Source organism: Stomoxys calcitrans, chromosome 1 (genome assembly GCF_963082655.1).
Source record: "Stomoxys calcitrans chromosome 1, idStoCalc2.1, whole genome shotgun sequence".
In the NCBI taxonomy this organism is placed as follows: Eukaryota; Metazoa; Arthropoda; class Insecta; order Diptera; family Muscidae; genus Stomoxys; species Stomoxys calcitrans.
Window position 1 is genome coordinate 118,122,590 of NC_081552.1, and position 23,623 is coordinate 118,146,212.

The window sequence follows — 23,623 nt, forward strand, 5'->3', positions numbered from 1 at the left end:
AAATAATTAAACAATTTTTGTCCTGTGATACAAAATTCAATGAAATTTTTCCAAACATAAAATTGTAATGTATTTTTTCCAAATACACACATAATTTCAATGAAGTGTTTTCTTAAAATAAAATTTCAAGCAATTTTTATATACAATTTTTCAATCAAATGGCTTTTAAAGACAAAATTAAAAAAAATTCTAAACACTAAATTTCAAGGATATTTCAAAGACAATATTTCAAAGAAAATTATTAAAGACAACACTTTATTGATATTTTTCCAAACATTTTTTTTAAAGGAAACTTTCAATAAAAATATTTTTAAAAACTAATTTTGATGAAATTTTCTCTTAAGAAATAAATATCTATTGATCTATTTTCTCTAAAAAACAAAATTTCTATCAAATTTTCGTTAAAGACAAAATTTCAATGAAATTTTTTTTAAAGACAAAATTCCAATAAAATGTTTTCAGGACATAATTTTTACTAAACTTTTTCTTAGGACAAAACATAAATCAATTTTTTTTTGGAAAAAAATCAAAAGAATATTTTTTAGTGACATAATTTTAATGAAATTTTTTCTTAAGACAAAATTCCATAGAGTTTTTAAGACAATACTCCTATGAAATTTTTCTAGATCTAAGATTTCAATGACAAAATTTTAATGAAATTTTTTCTAAAAATAAAATTTCAATAAAATCTTTTTAAAGACAAAACTTCAAATAAATTTTAATGGTTTTCTTTCTTTGGTGGATATAATTTTTTTTGTTGTAACATTTTTTCTGTTATGCCCGAAGTCGGAGTCGAGGTAATTTTTTCGACTTCGACTCCGACTCCACAGCACTGGTTAGTAAAGACATTTATTTATTTAATATCGATAAGATAAAATTTGCTCAAGTATTTTTGCTTTCCACTTCTTCAGACTTGGTTTATTGCACAATTTGTATCCTATATTTGTAAATGCTTGTCGTGAAGCCTAAAACATTTACTGGCTACTGTAAATTGAAATTGCTTTTAAAATATTTCATTTTATTTTATGCCCATCCCAACCACGGCCACCTTTGACAGCAGATTTATGTGCCATATATACCAGACCGTCTGCTGTTGTTTCGCCTTTCCTCTTCCATTCCTCCCATCATTCTTCGTGTTTCCCGATTATTTCCTCCAAAACAACAAAGCGAGAAGGATGTTGTGGAAAACAGTCTGGGCGCATAACTCTTGACTGTTTGGTTGTTGAAATGCCATCTGATTATGAGGGAAGAAGGGGAAGAACTGCGGTAGAGCTAAATTTTTTTTCCTTTGTGCTTTTTCATCCTTCTGTCATACTTTAGTTTGTCCAGACTGCAAAGAGATTGAAACAGTGTGCGTTCATTAAACCCAAATGACTGGAGGCATTTTCAAAAATGACTCCAGCCGCCGGAAGTGAAGTGAGAGAAGGGATTGGTTTACGGAAAAATAAGCTCTTAATATGCCATTTTTCACCCGTTTCCTGCTCGAAAAAGATCGTTTTCTTCTGATAAGAAAAAATGTGGCATCTTACACATGTTTACACTCATATTCAATTCTCTTAAAAATGTTAAGTTTTGTCCAGCTTCAAGTCTTAAAGCCACCCTTAAACTCTTCTCCAGGTAGATATATCTTTTGGTGTCCGATAAAACAACAGAGTTGCTAATTTGTTATAACCACAACCAAAAAAAAAATCTAGTCGTTTCGAAATTTTTGCTGGTTGTGAGCAAAGCACTGTCTTCACATTTTAAGTCGATATAGCCTGCCGAATTAATAGCATCGTTCGAGCAAAACAGGCTTTGCGCTTGAAATTTTACAAATACACTTTTTATTGAAGTATGTCAATGGTAACTGCAAATAGGCCATATCGGTTCAGATTTGGATTTAGCTCCAACATAAACCTTTTTATTTCATTTGGCAGATGTTTGGTTTTTAAAGTAGGTTTATGCCTTCTTACATCCACCCCAAATGCCACTCAGACAGATTCGTCAATAAATATAACCTTCATATAAACGTAACCTCCTATCAGTTGCTTTCTTGAGCCCACACACGATTCAATTTTTATACGATTTTGCTGAAGTTTGGAAATTAAAGTACACTTACGACCTCCAGTGAAAAATAAAAAAAAACCTTTTTAATATGTTAAAAATGTTTCTTACTTTAAGCCAAGAGCCAAATGAAAGGCATTCGAGAGTAAATTTCGTATATGTCATGCAAAATCAGATCGAAGTATAGGGGATCACCCTACCCCTCAAAAACCCCATTAGACCCATTATGATACTCGGCTGAACCGATTTTCTTAAAATTTTCATAGATTGTGTACGTTTGTCTGGAAGAAAACATAGGCTATATAATTTTTAGAAATCGGATGGAGGCGGACTCTCCCCCTTACCCCAAAAACGCCACCCATATCCGAAAGTGGTCCGATGGGCACAACAAGGGTATCAAATGAAAGGTATTGGAGACCAGAAAATGAACATGGTATTAAAATTTGGGTCCAAGTACTCAGCGGGTCGTCAACTACCGCTTTGTCTGATATTCTCGCCAGGATTCGAACGCGTTCAGCGTCATAGGCTACAATGGCACGAATTCGATATCCGCATTCAGACCCAAGTGTATAGGATATAAAATAGCAAATGTTTGTGATAATAACACCATTCAACTTCCCCATGGAATAATAGGGAACTTCTTTAATATCAAGAAATGCTACCCGAATTGAATTCTGATACTTCTGGTATAGCACATCGCAGCACGATATCTTGATTATGAAGGAAAAAAGAGGAAGAACTGCGGTAGGGCTTAAATTTTTTTTGCCACTTTTGCATACTTCTGCCATTTAGATTCAGTTTTGCAATTCTCGCTAAAATGTTTATAAAAATCGCCAGCATTAATGAGATTATAACTCTCATTCATATGTTAGCTTTATGATGGATCCTTCATTCCTTACAATATGTTGGTACCATGTTAGTCGACTTCGGGCACTAAAAATGCTATGTTTTATACCCCAAAAACGCCACCCATATCCGAAAGTGGTCCGATGGGCACAACAAGGGTATCAAATGAAAGGTATTGGAGACCAGAAAATGAACATGGTATTAAAATTTGGGTCCAAGTACCCAGCGGATCGCCAACTACCGCTTTGTCCGATGTTCTCGCCAGGATTCGAACGCGTTCAGCGTCATAGGCTACAATGGCACGAATTCGATATCCGCATTCAGACCCAAGTGTCCCCACCTTAACAAGATATTAGAGTGTTAAAGAAGGCGCATTGGAGCGGAGCGGGCCCGGTTCGGCTAGTTACTCTACAAATAATAAAGTACACTTGGAGAAACTTTGCATCGAGCGTTGTGCACAAAAATAGACTAACTAAGCTTAAATTTTTCTCATTGATCGAAGGATGTTGGCAATAGTGGGGAGCCAACGATGTTATCTATTAAAGTCATTATATTCTAACGAACACAATTTGATTTTCGACCGCTTCTTGATTTTCATTTTACATCAAAGATCATTTTCAATTTCCCTTGTTTAAAAAATCCTACTTATAAAGTTTACTTTTGAAATAAATACTACTCGTCATTTAAGCCAAGTGAGAATTCGCTTTGTTGTAGTGGAAGTTGTTCGATCTTTTAAGATGATCGAATTACATAATTCATTACAAGTTGTAAACGCATCAGGTTTGAAAATAAAAACAATCGCGAAAAGTTAATTCAGGTGATTAATAAACAAATCTTTTGGACGGGTGTAACGCAATGATATCGTAGAAGAGTGTTTCACGAGTCATACGGAAGATTAAAACGCGATGGATTGTAAGAGGATCGTCGCGAATGGTTGCTAAAACTTGCGCACATCCAATGAATTGTCAAATGATAACCTAGAAGAGAGTTTCACGAGTCATACGAACGATTATGACGCAATGGGCTGTAGAGGAATCAAGAAGAATCAGAGAAGAGTTGCCAATACTTCTGCACACGCAATAGATTGTTTAAATGATACCGTAGAAGAGTGTTTCGCGACTCATACGCAAGAACAATTGCTTAAAAATCTTCCAGAAGATTGTTTTACTCATCGCGGGGACATACACTTAAGCAACTATGAAAAAATGTTTGTAGGATAAGCACATGGGATAAGCTTGGAAAAATTGAGCACACTAGCACATGTGCCCAACGCTACTCTAAGAATATTTTATGTACATAGTCGGCTGTGGTGCAATGTCGTAAGGCGTTTGTAAACATTCGATGTGATGTATGGAACTCAGGTTCCGTACTCAGCAGCACAGAAAAACCTTTTTTGCAACCTTTTAAAAAACTTTATACTAGACGTCGTCAGAAATTTGAACGGTTGTGGACGTTTTCTTCACAAAAACTGCAGTTGGTTTATGAACACTTGTGGTTAATCTGAAAACATTTGTATGTTGATTCACTTTTATGAACGAACGTGGTTACTTTGTACACGCTGTACTCGATTTTTTCTGGTGTATATTTTCCGCTTGTGGTTTTTCCATTTGTGTAGTTTGTTTTCTTCTTTGTTTATTGTCATAAGAAAAATTTAATTTTATCGAGATGTGCACAAGCATTGAAAATCCAGGCAATGACACAGCCAGCTTGCTACATGTACTCCTTCTATGCCTTGTTAAAACTCTTATAGATAATGTTGATGACAATGACTGCTACAATGATGAAATGACACTGAAACGGACAAGGGATTGCCGAAAGTACTCTATTTTCCGAACGACTAAACGTAGCCGTTCAAAAATACTTTTTTTTTAATATAGATCGGCTGGGATTGTTAAAAGAGCGAGATCAATTTGTTCCACGCCTTGTTGTGGTTTCTTCAATACTAACTTGATATTATTTTTAATTTTATTTTTTACTGTTTATTTTTTGTTTTGTTTTTTATTTTATATATTTTTTGTTTGTTTTGTTCTTTGACATTTGTGTGCTGTTTTGTTTTTTATTCTTTTTTTATTCCTCTAATTTCTAATCCATGCAAAATAATTAAAATATATTTTTATTTTGTTTTAAATTTAATTTTTTTATTTGGAGAACAATTGTGTAAAGGAATGTTTGAAAAGAGTTTTAGTTTAACCGATTGCGGATCTTGACTCCTTGAGTCCCTATAGGGCGCAATACTTATTCGATTTGTGCATGAAGTGTTTTGCTACAACTCTCAACAACTATGCTTAGGTTTATATCGGTGTATAACCTGATATAGCTCCCATATAAACCTATCTCGGATCTTGACTAATTAAGCCTCTAGAGTGCGCAAATATGATCCGATTTAGCTGAAATTTTGCATGAAGTGTTTTGTTCCGTCCACACCAAGTATGGCCTGAATCGGTCCATAACCCGATATAGCATGGGATATTGTATCCGTTATCCAATGTTTGTCTTTTACTTGTTTTACTTTTTTTTGTTTTACTTTCTTTTGTTTTTTACTTGCTTTTTTTTTGTCTTATACTTATCTTTTACTATTGGATAAGGTTTACACCAACTTCGTAATTCCGTTTGCATACATTTTTGACCGCAACGAAATTCTGAATCGATTTTGGCCAAAAGCACACTTACTTTTGAACGAGTACGGTTGGTCCCTCGAAATTTTAGATTGTAAAATGGAGCAAATAAAGGCCCTTTAAGAGTCGGCCTCAAGTTTCAATTTCTTGAGCACTTGGAATGCTGCACAAGTGAATAAAATTGGTTTAAAATCTGATCATCTTGCACACATATCGATAGTCAGATTTATATTTTAAACATCTAATTACTTAATTTATTGCCGCGACTTAGCCGCGTATGCGCACTCAAAAAAAGTGAACCCCAAATTAATGAAAATTGGAATAAATGGTAAAAAAATTGACCATGAAAATCGCTTACGATTTTTTTTTTGACCCGTTTGGCATACACAATTCCTTATTTTACGTATATGCGAGTGCAGGGACGTAGCCAGTACTTTTTTTGGATTTTTTTTTTAAATCGAAAATTGCCAAAATTCTTCTCTTACTGTGAAATTGGTAAAGATACCTCAAACTTTTTTTTGAAAATTGTGGTCGCTGCTCGTTGCAGGAACTGACCCATCGGCGGCGACATTTGGTTGAAGTCAGATCTGAATTCTGCACTTCTTGCCAACACCTTATTTATAGGTCGACATTATTTCAAAGCCTTCAAAATGTGGTTGTCTTTGCGAATATCTTAGTTTAAAAGAGACAGTTTTGGCGAATCACCTTCAGTATTTCGATGACATTTTTTCTTTTGCGCTCACTTTAATTTGCTCTCAAACTAGTTCTATGATTCAATATTTTGTGTCGGTCAATTGGCTGAAATCGATCCTATAAAGGAATTTGTATTAATGACAATTTTTGCAATTAGGATTTATGATAAGCTCAAAAATCCAATTACAGTGGTTATTATCTCCATAAACCAATTATTTGAAAGTTGCCATTTCAAGATATTTTTTACTGTTTTAATAAAAATACATAATTTATAATTTTCACATGAATAAAAAAAATTCCTATTTCATTGGATTAAATTGCTTATAAAACATGAAATATATTGCTTAAAAACAAATACACAGATCTTTTTTATTATTGTATTTGTATTTGTATTTTATTATGATAAAACCCATACAAAAGACAGTGTCTTATATAAAGCATGGGTTAGTAAATTGATAAATACAATGAGTTCAACAAGTTTTCATTTAAATAGAACAATAATTGGTACAAAATATTTAACAATTTAAGCAAAGTTACTGATACAATATTTAAGTTAAAAAAAGGTTTAAACAAAATAAAAAAAGAAGAAAAAGAAACTTTAAAGAAAATTTAACAATTTAATCAAAGTTACTAATAAAATAAATTAAAAAAAAATAGTTATAAAAAAAACAAAACAAATAATTAATTAAAATGATTATAAATCAAAGATTTGAACTGTCGTTCATTACTTATAATTTGAATACTATTGGGAAGATCATTCCAGAGACGTATAGCATTAACAAAGAACTGTTGTTCAGATACACGATATTGATGACGTATTTGTATTATTTGTTTACCTCTTGTAGAGTTAGCAAAACGCAAAACAGAAGCCAGATATGACGGTTCATTAGTATAAATTATCTTGTGGATCATTTGCAACAAGCGTATCTTAAGGAACGAGTTAAAAGAGACACCATATACTTGTCTGGCAAAGTCAGATACCCGGTCTCTTCTACGCAAACCAAAAATGTGTCTAACCTCGCAAGAGTATAATAGTTTCGGCAGAATAAATGTCCTAGCCAAAAGCATTCTTATTGACAAAGGGGTATACTGTCGACTCATATATAAGTTTCGTAAAACGCCGTAGGTCCTGCCCACTGTCATACCGACATGATTCTTCCATGAAAGTCTATCATCAAACTCCAAACCAAGGTTTCTTGCAGATGAAACAATCTCAATTGGGGCTCCAGCAATTGCCACATCAAGATTGGGAGGCATTGTCACCCGATTCCTACCAATTACAAGGCACTTTGACTTTATTGAATTTAAAAGTAGTCCGTTGGCGTTTGCCCATGTGTTTATCCTATCCAAGTCATTATTTAGTCGAAGTACGCCATCGATCAACCTCCCCGGCGAGGAGCTCATATACAGCTGTACGTCGTCGGCATACATATGAATACCACAGTTGCGCAACTGTCCAGGAAGGTCATTGCTATATAAGGAAAAAAGGAGTGGGCCCAATACAGACCCCTGTGGAACACCTCTTGAGACTGGAAGATAACTAGAACAGCGGCTATCAACACATACCGATTGGCTTCTATTCGTAAGATAGGAATATATAAGATCCGTTGTTCTTTCAGAAAATTTTAATAAATGTTTCAGTTTAAGGCAAAGTATATTGGGATCAACGGAATCAAAAGCTTTCGAATGATCTAAAAGAACAAGAAAGGCAACTTTATCGCTGTCAATATCACTCCTTACATCTTCAACTACTTTCAAAAGTGCAGTAGTGCAACTGTGATTTGGCCGGAAACCAGATTGAAAATCTGTTAGCAGCGAATTATTCGCAATATATTCAGATATTTTCCGGTTGACTAGAGTCTCAAATATCTTAGAGACGAATGGAAGTATTGCTATTGGCCTAAATTCCTGGTTATTCTTTGGTATTGGGACTATCCTTGCCCGTTTCCAAGACTGTGGATAGTAACTCCTTAAAATAATATTGTTAAAAAGATGGCACGTATACGGAAGAATAAAGGGTAGAATTTTCCTAAAAAATCTTGGGTCAATACCATCAGAACCAATGGCATTAGACTTAATTGATTCTACAGCGCTAACGATATCGCTTTGTTCAAAACGCTCAAGATCAAAACGTAGGTCTGGTGAGGTGTTGTTACTACTATGGTTTACGTTACTAAATTCACTGTCGTAGAAATGTACGTTTGGCTCAGGAAAAGATATGTTCAAGAAACTCCTATTAATCTCATCTAAATCAACATGTCTATCAATTGATGCATTATCACTTCCTATTCCAATTGACTTGACCACCCCCAAAACCTATCAAATATATATATAGACCAATGAGGACAATATGGGACTCAATGAAAGTTATTTAAGACTAGAAAACGTATCTGTTATCCAATTGCCGGACTAAGTGTTTGGGAGACCACCCCAACCCCCAATACATCCCTAAATCGGATATATTTACCGACCTTAGCTATATGGGACTCAAATGACAGGTATTTACGAGAACAATACGAACTTGGTACGCAAATAAACCTTACGCAAAACACCCCCCAAACAGTACTTATTTACTGATCATGGCAATATGGGACTCAAATAAAAGGTGTTTAAGTGTAGAATGCGAATCTGATATCCAAATGTGGATATCAGATTCCATTCCAAAAACAACCCCCAAAGTTGACGAATTTACTACAATAGCAATATGGGGCTCAAATAAAAGGTATTTGGGAGTAGGCCACGAATCTGATTTCAACATTCGGGACCAACTGCCTTGGCGAAGTCCCACCCCCATAACAAAAAAAAAAAATGCAAAATTTGCCCATGAACATTCCATTAAGGAACAGGGGCAAACTTCTCACATATCAATAAGTGCAGTCCGATTCAAGTTTAAGCTCAATGATTAGGGGCCTCCTTTTTATAGCCGAGTCCGAACGGCGTGCCGCAGTGCCACACCTCTTTAGAGAGAAGTTTTTCATGGCATAGTACCTCACAAATGTTGCCAGCATTAGGAGGGGAAAAACCACCGCTGAAAATTTTTTCTGATGGTCTCGCCAGAACCCAGGTGTTCAGCGTCATAGGCGGACATGCTAACCTCTGCGCTACGGTGGCTTCCCACCCTCACCCCCATAACAACGCTCAAATAGGTCGTATTTGCTCACCATGACAATTTTGGGTCTTAAAGGAGTGGATCTCGATATTGATTGTTTTTAGGGCCCACACCCTTAAATTGGGCATATTTACCAACCACGTCAATGTGGGGCTCAAATGAAAGGTATTGGAGATCTACCCCTTCACTAAAACACCCCACAAACTACAATTGTTTATTGACTATCGCAATATGGGGCTCAAATAAAGGTATTTGGGAGTAGAATACGAATGTAAATGTAAATGTGGGACCATGTATTTGTGGCACCGCCCCTCTCTCAAAACACCCCCCAAAGAGTACAAATTTTGGGGGCAAATGTTTGAGAACGCCTCATCCCATAAACTCCCCTTAAACCAATGGCAATATGGGGTTTAAATAAATTGTATTTGAGAGAAGAGCACGATGCTGATATTCTTTTCTGGGCCAAGAGTCTAAGGGACTACCTCACCCCCGAAAACACCACTAAATCGGACATCATGACAATATCGAGCTGAAATAAGAAAAAAGAAAGGGTATATCTAACATCCGAACGTTAACGACCCTAAACCCTCCGAGGGAATTCATAGACCAGTAAAGATCATATCGGATTCAGATAAAGGCATTTATATTGTTATGCTTTTGCGATATGCATATATTAATTTCTTAGCATGTTATTTCACTAAAAGCTCTCTAATTGTCAAAAATAAATATTCAAAGGATAATTTAGTTCCATATTAAGTACAAGAAGGCACAGAGGAGCGGGCCCGGTTCAGCTAGAATGTTATATATGCCACGTTTGCATTTTACAATTTCCTCCAATATGTTGCGTTTGGAATTTGTCCAATCTATTTGTTCACATCCTTATTTTTTCCGCTTTTCAATCTTATCGTTTCACAATAAGTTTTTTCTTTAAAATTATAATTAAGTAAATTATATTTTATGGAGAGGTAAAAAATGGCTCTTTCTATTTTCTTGATATTTTTTGTTTTTTCTACAACGCTACTTTGCGTCTGTATGTGATAGAAGCGAGACATACACTGTCGGAGAAAATAAAGTGCGGTTGTGTACCCTTCTTCATTAATCCTCAATATTTGTACCCTACACCACCACTGTGGAACAGGGTATTATAAGTTTGTGCATTCGTTTGCAACGCTAAGAATGATAAAAGCTAGACCTATTGGTTAGTATACCGATCGACTCAGAATTACTTTTTGATTCGATTTAGCCATGTCTGTCTGTCCGTCCGTCCGTCTGTGAGTCCATGTATTCTTGTAATCAAAGTGCAGATCGTATTTGTCGTCCAATCATCACGAAATTTTGCACATATCAATTTTTTGGCCCAAGGATGAACGCTTTTGATTTTGGTAAAAATCGGTTCAGATTTAGATATAGCTCTCATGTATATGTATCGCCCGATTTGCACTTAAATGACCGTAGTAACTACAATTTTCTATCGATCTGCACAAAATTTGGCACGGATTGTTTTGTTGCTGATTTTAACATATCTGCAAAATTTCATCAAAATCAGTTCATATTTAGATATAGCTCTCATGTATATGTAACGCCCGATTTGCACTTATAAGGCTGTAATAAACACAATTTTTAACCAATCTGCACAAAATTTGGCACGGATTGTTTTGTTACTGATCTTAACATATCTACGAGATTTCATCAAAATCGGGTGTAGCACCCATACATTTTTATCGCCGGATTTGCACTTATATGGCCGTAGTAACAACAATTTTCAAACGATGTGTTTGAAAGTCGGTTCAGGTTTAGATATATCTCTCATATACATATATATTTTTATAGTGCCCGAATTTATAATTGTAGGGTAGGTAAAAGTCCTGCAGTGTGAAAAAAGTCTTCGCGACATAATAAAGTGCGTTTTATTATATATCGTGAAGTTTATAATATATGCCTGATTTTTTTTGTGGTAAGTTATTAAAAAAGAATAATTTGTAGCTAAGTACCTAACTTTATTTATTTATTTATTAGTTCCAACGTATAATAAATATATGCTCAAACACAGAAAAGGAAAAACATTCTTAATTTCTACCGTTGAACCATCCAGATCGCTTTAAAAGCCCAATAACTGGCGAATGTTCATCCGCTAAATTAGATAGGTTCTCAAAGAAATGAGGACCTAAAATGGAACTCCTTCTAACTGCTAGTGCGGGACACATACACAGAAGGTGTTCTATAGTTTTTTCTTCTTCGATGTCCTCACAGCTTCTGCAAAAGTCGTTGCTGGCAACCTTCAGTCTTTCAGCATGTTTTCCGATTAGACAGTGACCGGTCATGACGGACACAATGACTGAGACGTCTGTTCTAGCCAATGACAGTAGACCAGTAGTAGACCTCTTCAAGCCTAGATTAGGCCACATAGTTTTGGAATGCTCACAGCCTCATCTTTGTGACCATCTATCATTCGTTGTCCTTCGGGCCTGGTCCCGAAAACTTAGCTTACATGTCGCAAGAGGCATATCCACAGATTCCAGTGTCATCCGCATTACAATTCCCTGGGATATCTCTGTGGCCCGGCACCCAGAACAGGTGAATTTTCAACTGTTCAGCCATCTCATTGAGAGATCTGCTACAGGAATTTAATGGCAGTCTGGCTGTCTGAGAAGATATTTATGCCAATCGTCGTAGTGACATTATATCCTAGCCATTCCACCACTTCCTTAATTGCAAGGATCTCTGCTTGATACACACTGCAGTAGTCGGGTAACCTTTTCGATATGACCAGTTCTAGATCTTTAGAGTACACCCCAAAGCCCACCTGGTCGTCTTGTTTGGAACTATCCGTATAGAAGTCTATATAACTTCTGTTACCAAACGGTTCTATCAGAAATAGTGGTACAGTAATTTTTACCAAAAAGTGCCTCAGGTCGGGTGTAATCCACACTGCCTGGAATATCGGGTATTGTATCAAGGATAACACGGTGTCTGTAGCCGCCACAGGACCAATGAGAAAGCTCCCTTAACCTCACGGCAGTAGTTGCTGCAATTTGGGAAGTCGCAATGTCCCGATGGTGTCGTCCTCAGTGCGGCTGTGATGCACAAACAAACCATCCTTGGGATTCGGTTAAGTATTGAGCAGTAGGTGGACTTTTGAAGCACCGTTCACCAGACCAGAACACCATATAGCATTATAGGTCTGACAACTGCAGTATATACCCAATGCATGACACGCGGTCTAAACCCCCAATTTTGCCAATGGCCCTCTTGAAGGTGTATAGGGCAAGAGTTGCCTTTCTACCTCTAGATCTGCCGCTTCACCGGAAACAGACGCAGATCATCAACCGCCTAATGGATACCTCTATTGCAGCTATCCTTGAATGACCTACGTTTTTCTTCCAAAAACAATGATCTGTTAGGAGTTACAGGAAAATTCTTGCGGAGTGAAATAACAAAACTTCCGCTCCACTCAACGGTTCAAAGAAGAATCAAATGGGACATAAATGTCTCGTTTGTCCTCAAATGGTTAAATGCACTTACATATTTTATATGTTTACTTACATATTTTTTATGTTTAGTTGCTTTGAAAGCTGAAACTAAATGTGGTATATTCATTTCTTCCATTTATTTCATTTATTTTCATGTATTCCAGTTTTTCAATTCTCAAGGAAAATGCAGCAAATCCTTGCTTACCTGGAATAACAATATGGCTTTGCTGAAGTAAAATCTCATTTAAATGTGCTGGCAGAAACAGAAACATTGAACTCTCAGTTTTGACCGTTTGTGTTGCGCCTTGCCTGCAACCATCATTAATAACTTTGGGAATCTGTGATGCCAATGTCGTATCCCCATTAGGGACACGTTTCTGCAAAATCAAACAATTTTCGTGTTCTTTCCTTTTCGTCCTTAGAAGCCAGCAATAGCAAAAACATCAGTGGGAACAACAACAACAATTAGTGTTGTTGTGTTTTTTCTTTTACCCGAAAAGAATTTTCATTCCTTCATAGCACAACAAATAATGTTGTTTGCAGTAATGGATTTGGTTGCTGATGTGGTTGTGGGAGGATGTGTCGAGTTTTTTCTTTGATGGTTTTTTGATGGTCTCGTGTCAGTGTTTAAACTTTTTGAGCTTTGCTTTTTTCGCTAAGTTGAAAGAGGAAGGGTAAAAGGAAATGAAAGGAAGAAAAAAAATACCAAACGACATTTTATGCTTGGACGAAGTGCTTGGCAAATGTTGAACGAGCGTCAGGGAAGAAAATCGTTGGCTGGGTAGGTGGTTGCCTTGCAAGCAGGACGTATGGATGGACGGACGGAAGGCGAGGGAACAAAAATCAAAAGTTATATGTTTATACATAGAATTCATTCATTCATAGTCGGTCTGTCTGTTCACCCGTCACCGTCTTTCCATCCACCATTATGTGTATTTACACAATTTCCTCGTTGGACAAACTTTTCTATTAAATGTTGTTCGTTCTTCATTCGAAATATTTGCTCTTGCGTCGCTTTCTTTTCTCGGTGAATTATCTACCGTTACGGCCATAGAAATTGTTCTTAAGTAAATACGATTGTTCTCTATGAAAGGTGGTGTTAAAATTGCCATTGTGCCCCACCTTTTGGGGGAAGGCAAACTTTTGAGGGTAGGTTGTGGTATCAACTTGCAAATGCTTTCTAAGTAGCGCTGTCCGGCGGTGGGTGGAAGTCCGAGAAATGCTGTTGTTAGCACAATTCTAAAGATATATATTTTTAGACTTTAAGTTAAACCCCCTTTGGGTGAAGCCTATTTTTGGGTTAAGACCTTCTATTTGATGAACCATTGGCAGTATGAACAGTAGTTGTTAATAATTGCATTTCTTTTGTTTATTTTCAGGTTAGTGACGCCCTATACATGATGTAAGTACAAAAGAATGTGAGCTTCAAAAGAATCTTTAGGAAAGGGGTTATATTTAGAATTGAAATTAAATTAAGCCTCTAACGTACTCAACCGACTAAACACATTTGGCACGATAGCAAGCCAGTCGTCTGTCCTGTTATTGGAGCATACATATTTTATGGTTTCAGCAATCAAAAATGGCTTTAATAGTGTAGTAGTTTGTACTTAAATTCTATGCATCAGTGTTTAACATACCAATCAACCATGGCAAGGCACATTATGCGTGATGATTTTTTGCTCACCATAATAGATCAAATATGTCCACAATCGGGAAAATTATGTGAAAATTTCATTTGGCATCTTCATCTGAATTCCATGAAATTTTAAATACTATTTTTAAAAACGCTTCTTAACCTCATAGATGTAAATCGGTAAAGCAGTAGATCAAAAGTTACAGCCCCAGAAGTTTGGAATAGTCAACCTGGCCACTTTGTATTAAATATTTAGACCGACAACAGCCTAAGACCCTAATGTCTAGAACATTTTGTATCTCTGAGATTAATAGATAAAAAGTTGTGGATTCAGATGGGTTCAAATCCTTCCTCTACCAGGATCACTAATAGGTTATTTATGGTGGCCATTCTGTGCCACTTTACTTTTCCTTATCTTTGTCATGAGGCCCACAATTTTTCATTAACATGTGGTTTATACAGACTTGCCCTCGAAAGATTCTTCTATTTTGTGCACAACCACGTGTAGGGCGGTCATCGTCGATCTTCCCTCTCATAGGCATGTTGCTTATATATAGTTACATTCCTGTTCCGGCACTGAATAGCTGTGAGCTCCACACAAGCTGGAACATTGAGATCCGATGTGTGTGGTGTTTGTTACTGTCACGAGAAGCTTAGCTGAGTGCTACCGGGCGCGTCCACAGGTTGCGGATAGTGGAATGCTCCATCTGGGTCTCAGTGAGAGGTCGGGTGGCACCGGCTCTTGCACAATGTTCGATATGACTTGCCTACGATGTTCGATATGACAAGGCGAGTTATTGGCGCCTTTAAATAACCAATGGCCAACATGTTTCCGCGTCGATCGGTCCTTTGGACCAGAACGAGATTGCTTACCCACAGGAGCTTGACGACGATCGCCACCTCCACATGAAAATGTGGTTACAACAACAACAACAACAATATTCCTGTACTAAAATTTGAATGCTCTTTGATTTTTATACTCACCACCGAAGAATGGGGGTATATTCATTTTGTCACACTGTTTGCAATACACTAATACCCCGGTTTGCGTCGCTAATAGGGACCAGAGAAATGCGACGCAAATCGAAACGACGCAAACCGAAACACGTTTACCCATACATTTACATTGATTTTTATTGAATCGGTTCCATGGCCTTGTTTGAGCTAGAAAATTTATTTTAAGGTAATTTTTTTTATTTAAATTAATATACGAAAATTTATAAGAAAATCTCAACATTAGCATAAGATATTAATCAAAAATAAATAATTATTCGCAGGCAACAAAAAAGGGAAAAGTAATATACAAATTAAAAATAAAGAATTCATCATATAAAATTAAATTCGTCGATTTAATCTTCCTCAGTTTGATTTGGCAAACTTGCTGATATTTTTATGAAATTATCTAAGGTTTGTTGGATTGTCAAAGCTTTTATTTCAAATAAATTTCTTTATAACAATTAATAGCTTCGGTTACATTTCTAGACAGCTTTTAACTTCGATCTTCGTTTGGATCATTATTTTTAAAAATTGCAATTGCTTGCGTTATCAACTGCATCGCTTCAGAGATTTTAGCAGTGGTAAGCTTTTTAATCTCTGGTTCAATTTCAAGTGTATGTGTGTCCAGTGTATTGTTCATCTCAGCTGATATAAAACTGTCGTTATCTAGCTCTTTGTCGTATAAAAGAAGCTCACTTATGTCATCTTCTTCCATACCTTCAAAATTAGTATTTCTTGCTGTTTCTGCGAGTTCTTTACAAATGTTCGGAACATCATTAATTTCTTCCATATCTTTGATAATGCATTCGGTCCATAATTGGCGCCAAGTTCCGTTCATGCACGATACCTTAACTTCCTTCCAAGATTGGATTATATTTTCACGAGACATCCTGATGCTATAATTCTTCAAAAAATCTTTCATTGAGGGCATATTATCTCCATCAGTTGCTTTAAGAAGTTGGCTAAAAGTTCGTCGCAAACAATAGGACTTGAAGTTGGATATTACACCTTGGTCCATGGGTTGCATCACTGATGTGGAATTTGGAGGCATAAAAAATGGGAGTTCCCCCTTTTCTGTTTATGTTTTGCACCCGAAAAACAGTTTCATATTAACGACGCAAATCGAAACAAACGCGACGCAACTTCGAAGTCATAGAAAATTTTAGAACGACGCAACTTTGAAACGACGCAAATCGAACCGACGCAATCCGCGGTATTAGTGTACTTTGAAATACCGAACTCCAACCCAACAAAGTATATATAAGCCTGATCATTGTAAAATTCTAAGACGATTTACCCGTCTGTTTCTCTATATTGGACAATATCTTGATATAGCACCTATATAAACCAATCTGCCGATTTAAGCTCTTAGGCCCATTAAAGCCTAATTTTTTACCCGATTTCTCTGAAATTTAGCACGATGTTAGTTAGACCCACCGAAATCCGTGCCCAATTTCTTTTAGATATGTATTGGGATATAACTACCTTATGTACCGATTTACCCGTCTGTTTCTCGATATTGGACAATATCTTGATATAGCACCTATATAAACCCATTTGCCTATTTAAGGTCTTAGGCCCATTAAAGCCTAATTTTTTACCCGATTTCTGTGAAATTTAGCACGATGTTAGTTAGACCCATCGACATCCGTGCCCAATTTCTTGTAGATATGTATTGGGATATAACTACCTTATGTACCAATCTCCCCATTTAATGTCTTGGGACTATAAAAAGGGGCATTTATTACCCAATTTCCCAGAAATTTTTTTTTAAACTAAAGTTTTTTTTTGAAAAAAGTTTTAATGTTTTTTAGCATTAAAAAATTCTGCAGGGCTTGGCACTGCCTATTAATGTTAGTACACGAAATGTGGTTGGACTTAAAATCGCAACCTACTAGTACCTCATTTCCTGTTTGTTTTGCCTTCCTCACCCTGCCTTTCAACTCCGAATTGACTGATGGTGTCGGAGAGTCGAAGGCAGATAAAGTGATCCACCGTCTCCCTGTGTCAAAACTGTTGCATCGGATGTTGAGAACTCTGGGAAAAGAGATAACTTAAATTATAATGACAAATAATTCGGGTTGACACGCTTGAGTTCGGAAGCTTTATTGTGGATCTGCATTTGCTGATTTTCTCCGATACATATTGGGATAGAACCGAAAAAACTATACAAAAAATTTGGCGTGTGAGAACGGGCGTCATAGAACTGCAACCGGTGGCTTTTTTTTAGTACTCGAGGGTTACTCGCAAATCTCAAAATAACATGCGTTCTTTTAAACTTAAATACAAGTGTAACAACAAACACACTACTAGTATTTGTGGCGATGTGTTGCGATGTTTAACCAGTCAGCAACGCATGAACGCTCGGTGTTAAAAAAAAAAAAATAGTTTCGTCGAATACGTAGAGCGAGCAAGAATCAATGCTGAAAACTTTCATGTTTATGGACCGTTAGGCGATAACAGTTCTGGCGTTTTCAATTTTTCATATAGAAATGCTGAGAATGTGAGTTTAGGTAAAGTGGATTTTACAACAATTTAAGAAATTCATTCATAACAGTATATGCAAAGGGCCTTTATGTACGGAAGAACCGTTGAGTTTAGTTTTGAAAAAAGAAAATAAAATATATGTATTAAATTTCTTTTCCAAAATGCCTACTGCATTTATTTGACATTTGAAGGTATACAATTTCAATTTTAGCATCGTCTGAAATCGTAATTGCTTGAAACGGAACTCAGCGGAACCCTTAGATCCGTTACTTTCTCGGATTTATAACGGTATGAGATGGAAAAATAAATTTCGTAGGTCTTTCTTTATGGGCTTCCCTTATTTGGCCCTGCAAGCTTCAAGAGGTCAAAAGTTGTCAATTTTGATACCCTTTAGCTCAGTGATTCTAAAAGCCTATGTCCTCATTCTAAAAGCCTATGTCCCCTAATAGCTCAAGAGTTATATACGTATACTTTTCCGGTTGAACCACTCTATGACGCTATACCTAACTTCAATGGAAAAACCGCTTAAAATAAATTAATAAATACGAGCAGTATGCATCACCCTCAACGAAAACCGAGTGTGCTGAATGCCATTGGTGAGAGCATAGGTTAATACTTATGGTGGTAGTTTTAATCCGATCTTTTTTAAGGGATAGACATTCATACCTACCGACACCAATAGCAAACGGCCACAGTTAGTGCCGGTGGTTGAAATTCTTTTTAGCATTTGTTATTTTTTCACCGCAGATATTCGTGTTTACCAAATTTAACGCGCGGTTGCGGTACACCGCATCCGTTCTCTGATAGAGATATCTCTTTGACATTTGGAATGGTAGGAGCTGCAGTGTTGGCAAAATTTCAAGGATTTAGGTTACTCGGGCGCATTTTTGCAGGTCCTTGAAGTTGGTCACCTCGGTATTTCAAAAATTAGTGCTTAAAAATCCCTAAAAAGGAGTTGAGGTGAACTTGAGGTTTACAATATCTCGTCTTGTTTCGGGAATGGTTAGGTTAGGTGGAAAAGAGGGTGCAGATATTAATCCGCCCCATGTCACTATGGACATACACCTAAGCCAGTGATCGGCTTGTTGTTTCGCTCTAAAAACTATAAAGTAACTTCTAAAAAGAAAATTTTAAGTTAGGAATTCCGTGCTAATTACAAAATCCTTAATTGTTTTCAATACCACTCCCCTAAGTTTGTGTCTGGTATTGTGTCCCCACCTTAGTGCCGGTATCAGTTAGACGCGAAAGCCGGGTAATGACAAAGGAAATGCTCCAATGTCTCGTCATCTTCCCCACATGCCCTACACATAATATCACATAAGTGAGCTATACTGACCTCCTTCTTACTTCCTTTCAGTACTAGCCTCGTCTTCTCTCGATCTGGATCCCCCCATAGGATTTTCGCCGTCCTACCGACCTTTTCGCTATTCCATAAGGTTGTATGCGCATTCGTCGCCCACTCCCTTAACTCGGACTGCGTCGACCTGAAAGGCTTCGGGTTAACCAAGTTTATTGACGGCAGTCCTCTGGTCTTCGTCTGCCCCTTCATTTGTCCTTACTCCTTTATGGCCCGGCACCCAGACGATGCGGATTTTGCCATCCTCAGAGAAGGCGTTAATCCTCTTCTTACATTCCAACACTGTTCGTGACCTTACCGTCCTGTTTGTTATTGCCCTTATGGCAATTTTACTGTCGGTAAAGATGTTCACACTTGACGGAGCGTTAGCACCACACCGCTTCACGCATTCCGTGATCGCCCGGACCTCCGCTTGCAGGACCGTATTATGGTCAGGCAGTCTAAAACAGATTTCAGTCCCTGGATGGCAATACTAGGGTTGCGTCCATCCAAGACTGTGCCGATGGGGCAACAGTCCCTCACACTCGACTTCAAGATTCATTTCAGGTATCCGATCGGAAACCTCTTCCCTTCCTTCCCTTGTTCCGGGGATACTCAACTTTAATTTTTTTTTTGCGACTGACCCTGGCGTCGTATTTTGCAATTTACGGGTGGTAATTATTTTTGTTTTTTAAAGACACTTTATTCAACAAAAAACCAGACAAAAAATGCTGATGATGTAAAATTTCTTTATAGGGTTCCTTCTATTTTGCTGAATCACATATGTATCTAGTTAATACGTACAACTTAATTTCAGATATTACTCTTATTTGCGCCGTTATATCTTCAACAAAAAAAGCTAGAAAAATAAATCATAATAGTTTACGTACAAAATCCACATCTCCACAAGTTTTCGCTATTTTGCGGGAATTTGAATAATTATATGGCACTTGACATTGTCTGTAAATAGTATAGTAAATTATAGGACCACTCCAAACGTTTTCTTTGCAAATTCTATTTATATTTTGTTCACACCGTATATGAAAAGGCGTGCCGAATTCTACTTCACACCGAATACTACACAGAAACAAGGCGAATTCATTCATCCATGTAGAATTAAGCAGAAAAAAGAATTTTAAATTACGAGTTACTGAAAAGGAAACGGAGATTTGTCTCGGTCACTTCGCTTTCAGATCGCATTGAATAAAGAGGTGTGGAACAATCGTAGCACTATTGGCACTATCGATAGTTGGGCACTATCGTTACTTCGATAGTGCCCATCGATACTATCGTCGATAGTTTGGTTTTCACATAACCAAGTTAGTTAATTTGTGGCTCTTGCTAAAAAAATATTTGTGAAAAATTGATTAAAAATGTGATACTACAATAAAGAGAAATGGATCGCTTTCTTCAAAGAGGTATAATGTTGCTTTCAGAGTAGTAGTTGATGTATTTTGGCTATGTGTTGAATTTACGGTATACATGGAGCTCCCTCACACTCAGTGTGTCGAGCGCTGAAAGGCAGACATGCGATTGGAGTACCACGGATTCGGAGAAAGATTTAGCAACCGAGAGGCGAACACAAAAAAAGAAAAGGAAGTCAGATGACAAAACATTTGCAAAGTGTCTTAACAGCAGAATGGAATACAAAACTAGCGAAAGTACGTCAAACTTGCACGATCATCTGAGGAGATTCCAGCACTCCAAATATTTCGGCGGATACTGACAACATCGCATAGACAAGTAGCAGCTGTAGATTCAAATCCCCAAATCGGCAGATCGGTCTACGTACATGGTAGCTATATGTAAATATGGGCCGATGTGAACCACATTCGGTTCGAAAGTCGATGACCTTAATAAAACTTCCTTTTCCAAATTACAGCGAAATCGGATAATGAATGCGCCTGTTATGGGCTTACGGCCCTAAATAAGCAGATCGGTCTATATGGTAGCTATATCCAAATATAGTCCGCTATAGCCCATTCAAGAACTTATCCTGTGTATAGAAAACATAAGGATCTGTGCCAAATCGCAGCTAAATATTTTAATATTTGAAGTCTGTAGAGTGATTACAACAGACGGACAGACACAAGAACATCGCTTAAACGTCTTAGAATTTCTCGACGCACAGTGGCGCAATTTGTGTTTTTTCGTGGCAAAAATCGTATCTTTTGAACCAATTAGGATAACTGAATGATTTAAACGGCATATGTGGAACTTGTGGAAAATGGTAAATAAGTGGATTAAAAAAATATTTTTGTAAATTTTATATTTTTCCCCCCTGTTTAAAGCTTTAATGTTTTAAACTTCAGTACTTGTAGGGCCGTTCACTCCAACTCTCATCCACGGATTTATTTATTTGGCACTACTTAGTATTCAGTAGCAGGTACCTTTTCGTATTGGTCTGTAATTGAAGTACTTTTTAACAAGTGCGTACCTGAGAACTTGTTAGGTAGCTTTTTGTCCATCTTAAGTCTGTAGGAGGATATTGGGATCAACTTTCGGCGAAAGTTTAGAGGTAAATTGCCGATTTAAGTGGTAACTTCATTCAATATGTTGTAACGGAATAAAATATCAACTAGGTATACTTACTGATCAATACGTTTAGATGGAAATCTCATTTTATGAATAATCTTTAAATTCGTCGTTTAATTGTGACTTTAGGTACCAATGACCTGACTACGTGTATGTCCAGAGTGCCTGATTATGATGTAATTGTTAAAGCTATGGGCATTTACCTGAAATTTCCAAAGCATTACAGAATGAACAAATAAAAGCGTGCTAAATTCGGACGGGTCGAATCTTGGGAACCCACCACCATGGATTCTGTTAAAAATTTGTACAAACTAAATTTAGTTGAAGAGCATAATTTTATACTATACATACCAAACTTCTGTCAAACCAGCAAAAATTAAAGCTTCTAGGAACCGAACTAGGATAATCGAGAGACCGGTCTACATAGCAGCTATATCAGGTTACAGACTGATTTGGACTGTATTTGGCACAGTTGTTGGAAGTCGTTGCAGAACACCGCATGCAAAATGTCAGCCAAATCGGACTAAAATTGCGGCTTGTAAGGGCTTAAGAAATCAAATCTGGTGATCATTTTATTTGGGAGCTATATCAGATTATAGACCGATTTGAACCGTACTAGGCACAGTTGTTGGAAGTCATAACAGAACACTAGATGCAAAATTTCATCCAATTCGGACAATAATTGGGCTTCCAGGATCTCAAGAGGTTAAATCGGGAAATCGGTTTATATGGGAACTATATCTAAATCCAAATCAATATGGCCCATTTGCAATCCCCAACGACCTACATCAATATTAAGTATCTGTGCCAAATTTCAAGTGGCTAGCTTTACGCGCTCGACCGCTATCGTGATTTTGACAGACGGTGGTGGGTACCAAAATATAAGTCATATACCTTAAATAACAAGAACATAGTAGTGTGGGTTTCCCCGGAATGCACGCTATACGAATACTTTTTACATTTTTGCCCCTAAAAAAATGTGGACAAATTTTTTGAATTATGATAAGGGCATTCACCTGTTTCCTCCATCGGCGGCGATCAGAAGTGGGTATTTCGATGTGTTGCCAACAGAATTACTAAATGAATATGCCCTCTATCCTATGGTGGCGCGTATAAAAAAGCAAAATAAGAAATACAAACTCACAACAAAACAAATGTGTATATTATTGTGGACGGGCTATCGTCGACTATCGATGGTTGTAAAATTACTATCGTCTACTATCGATGGCACCGACTATCGATAGTTCTCCACCTCACATCTGAAGTTTAAACTTTTCCCTGACTTTTATTACATCATCATTCAGCGGTTTATTTCGGTAAGAGTAGAACCATATTCCAGGTTCCAGACAGTTGGTGAGAAAAATTCCGCACAATCTATTTCGTTTCATATTTTTTCATTCTACTCTAACAATTCGAAGTGTGGACTCAAACTTATTTTCTCTTGTTAATATCCATTGCCAACCAAAGAATCATAGTTCCAAGGTATACCTCTGAATATGGAAAGGTGCATATATTTCCTCACATGAGAATGAAAAAAAAAACGACCATGTGTACTACAGAGAGTCATAAATATTTATAGAAACTATAAAACTTTAGTCGTAAAGCCTCGACTAGGGAAACCGTCCATAGAAGGGCGCTTCATTTTGGTCACTTTGTCCCAAATTCCACAAACTAGGGCAGTTAAGTTGACATTACATGTGTACGAATATAGCAATAATAAATTAAACCCCTATACTGTTCAAAATATTCCTTATAGGGTCGTTTGTGTACCACGTCAAAATCCTGAACTTTCAAAAGCAGCACAAAGAATTGTTTGGAGTTTGCTACACAAAACATAGGGATGTCGGCATTCTTTTTGGA

The 23,623-nt window shown here is 36.9% G+C and overlaps 1 protein-coding gene across 10 annotated transcripts in view; it reads left to right on the plus strand.

Moving 5' to 3' along the window:
* LOC106089764 (poly(rC)-binding protein 3) overlaps window positions 1-23,623 on the plus strand; it is a 517,304-nt gene that overhangs the window by 148,369 nt on the left and 345,312 nt on the right. For 8 of the 10 annotated variants that reach the window (XM_059370962.1, XM_059370957.1, XM_059370963.1 and 5 more), the window contains exon 2: window positions 14,156-14,178. The exons of the other annotated variants lie outside the window; for them this stretch is intronic. The gene's annotated coding sequence lies outside the window, so the exon portion shown is untranslated. The remainder of the gene's footprint in view (window positions 1-14,155; window positions 14,179-23,623) is intronic. 10 annotated transcript variants of the gene reach the window in all.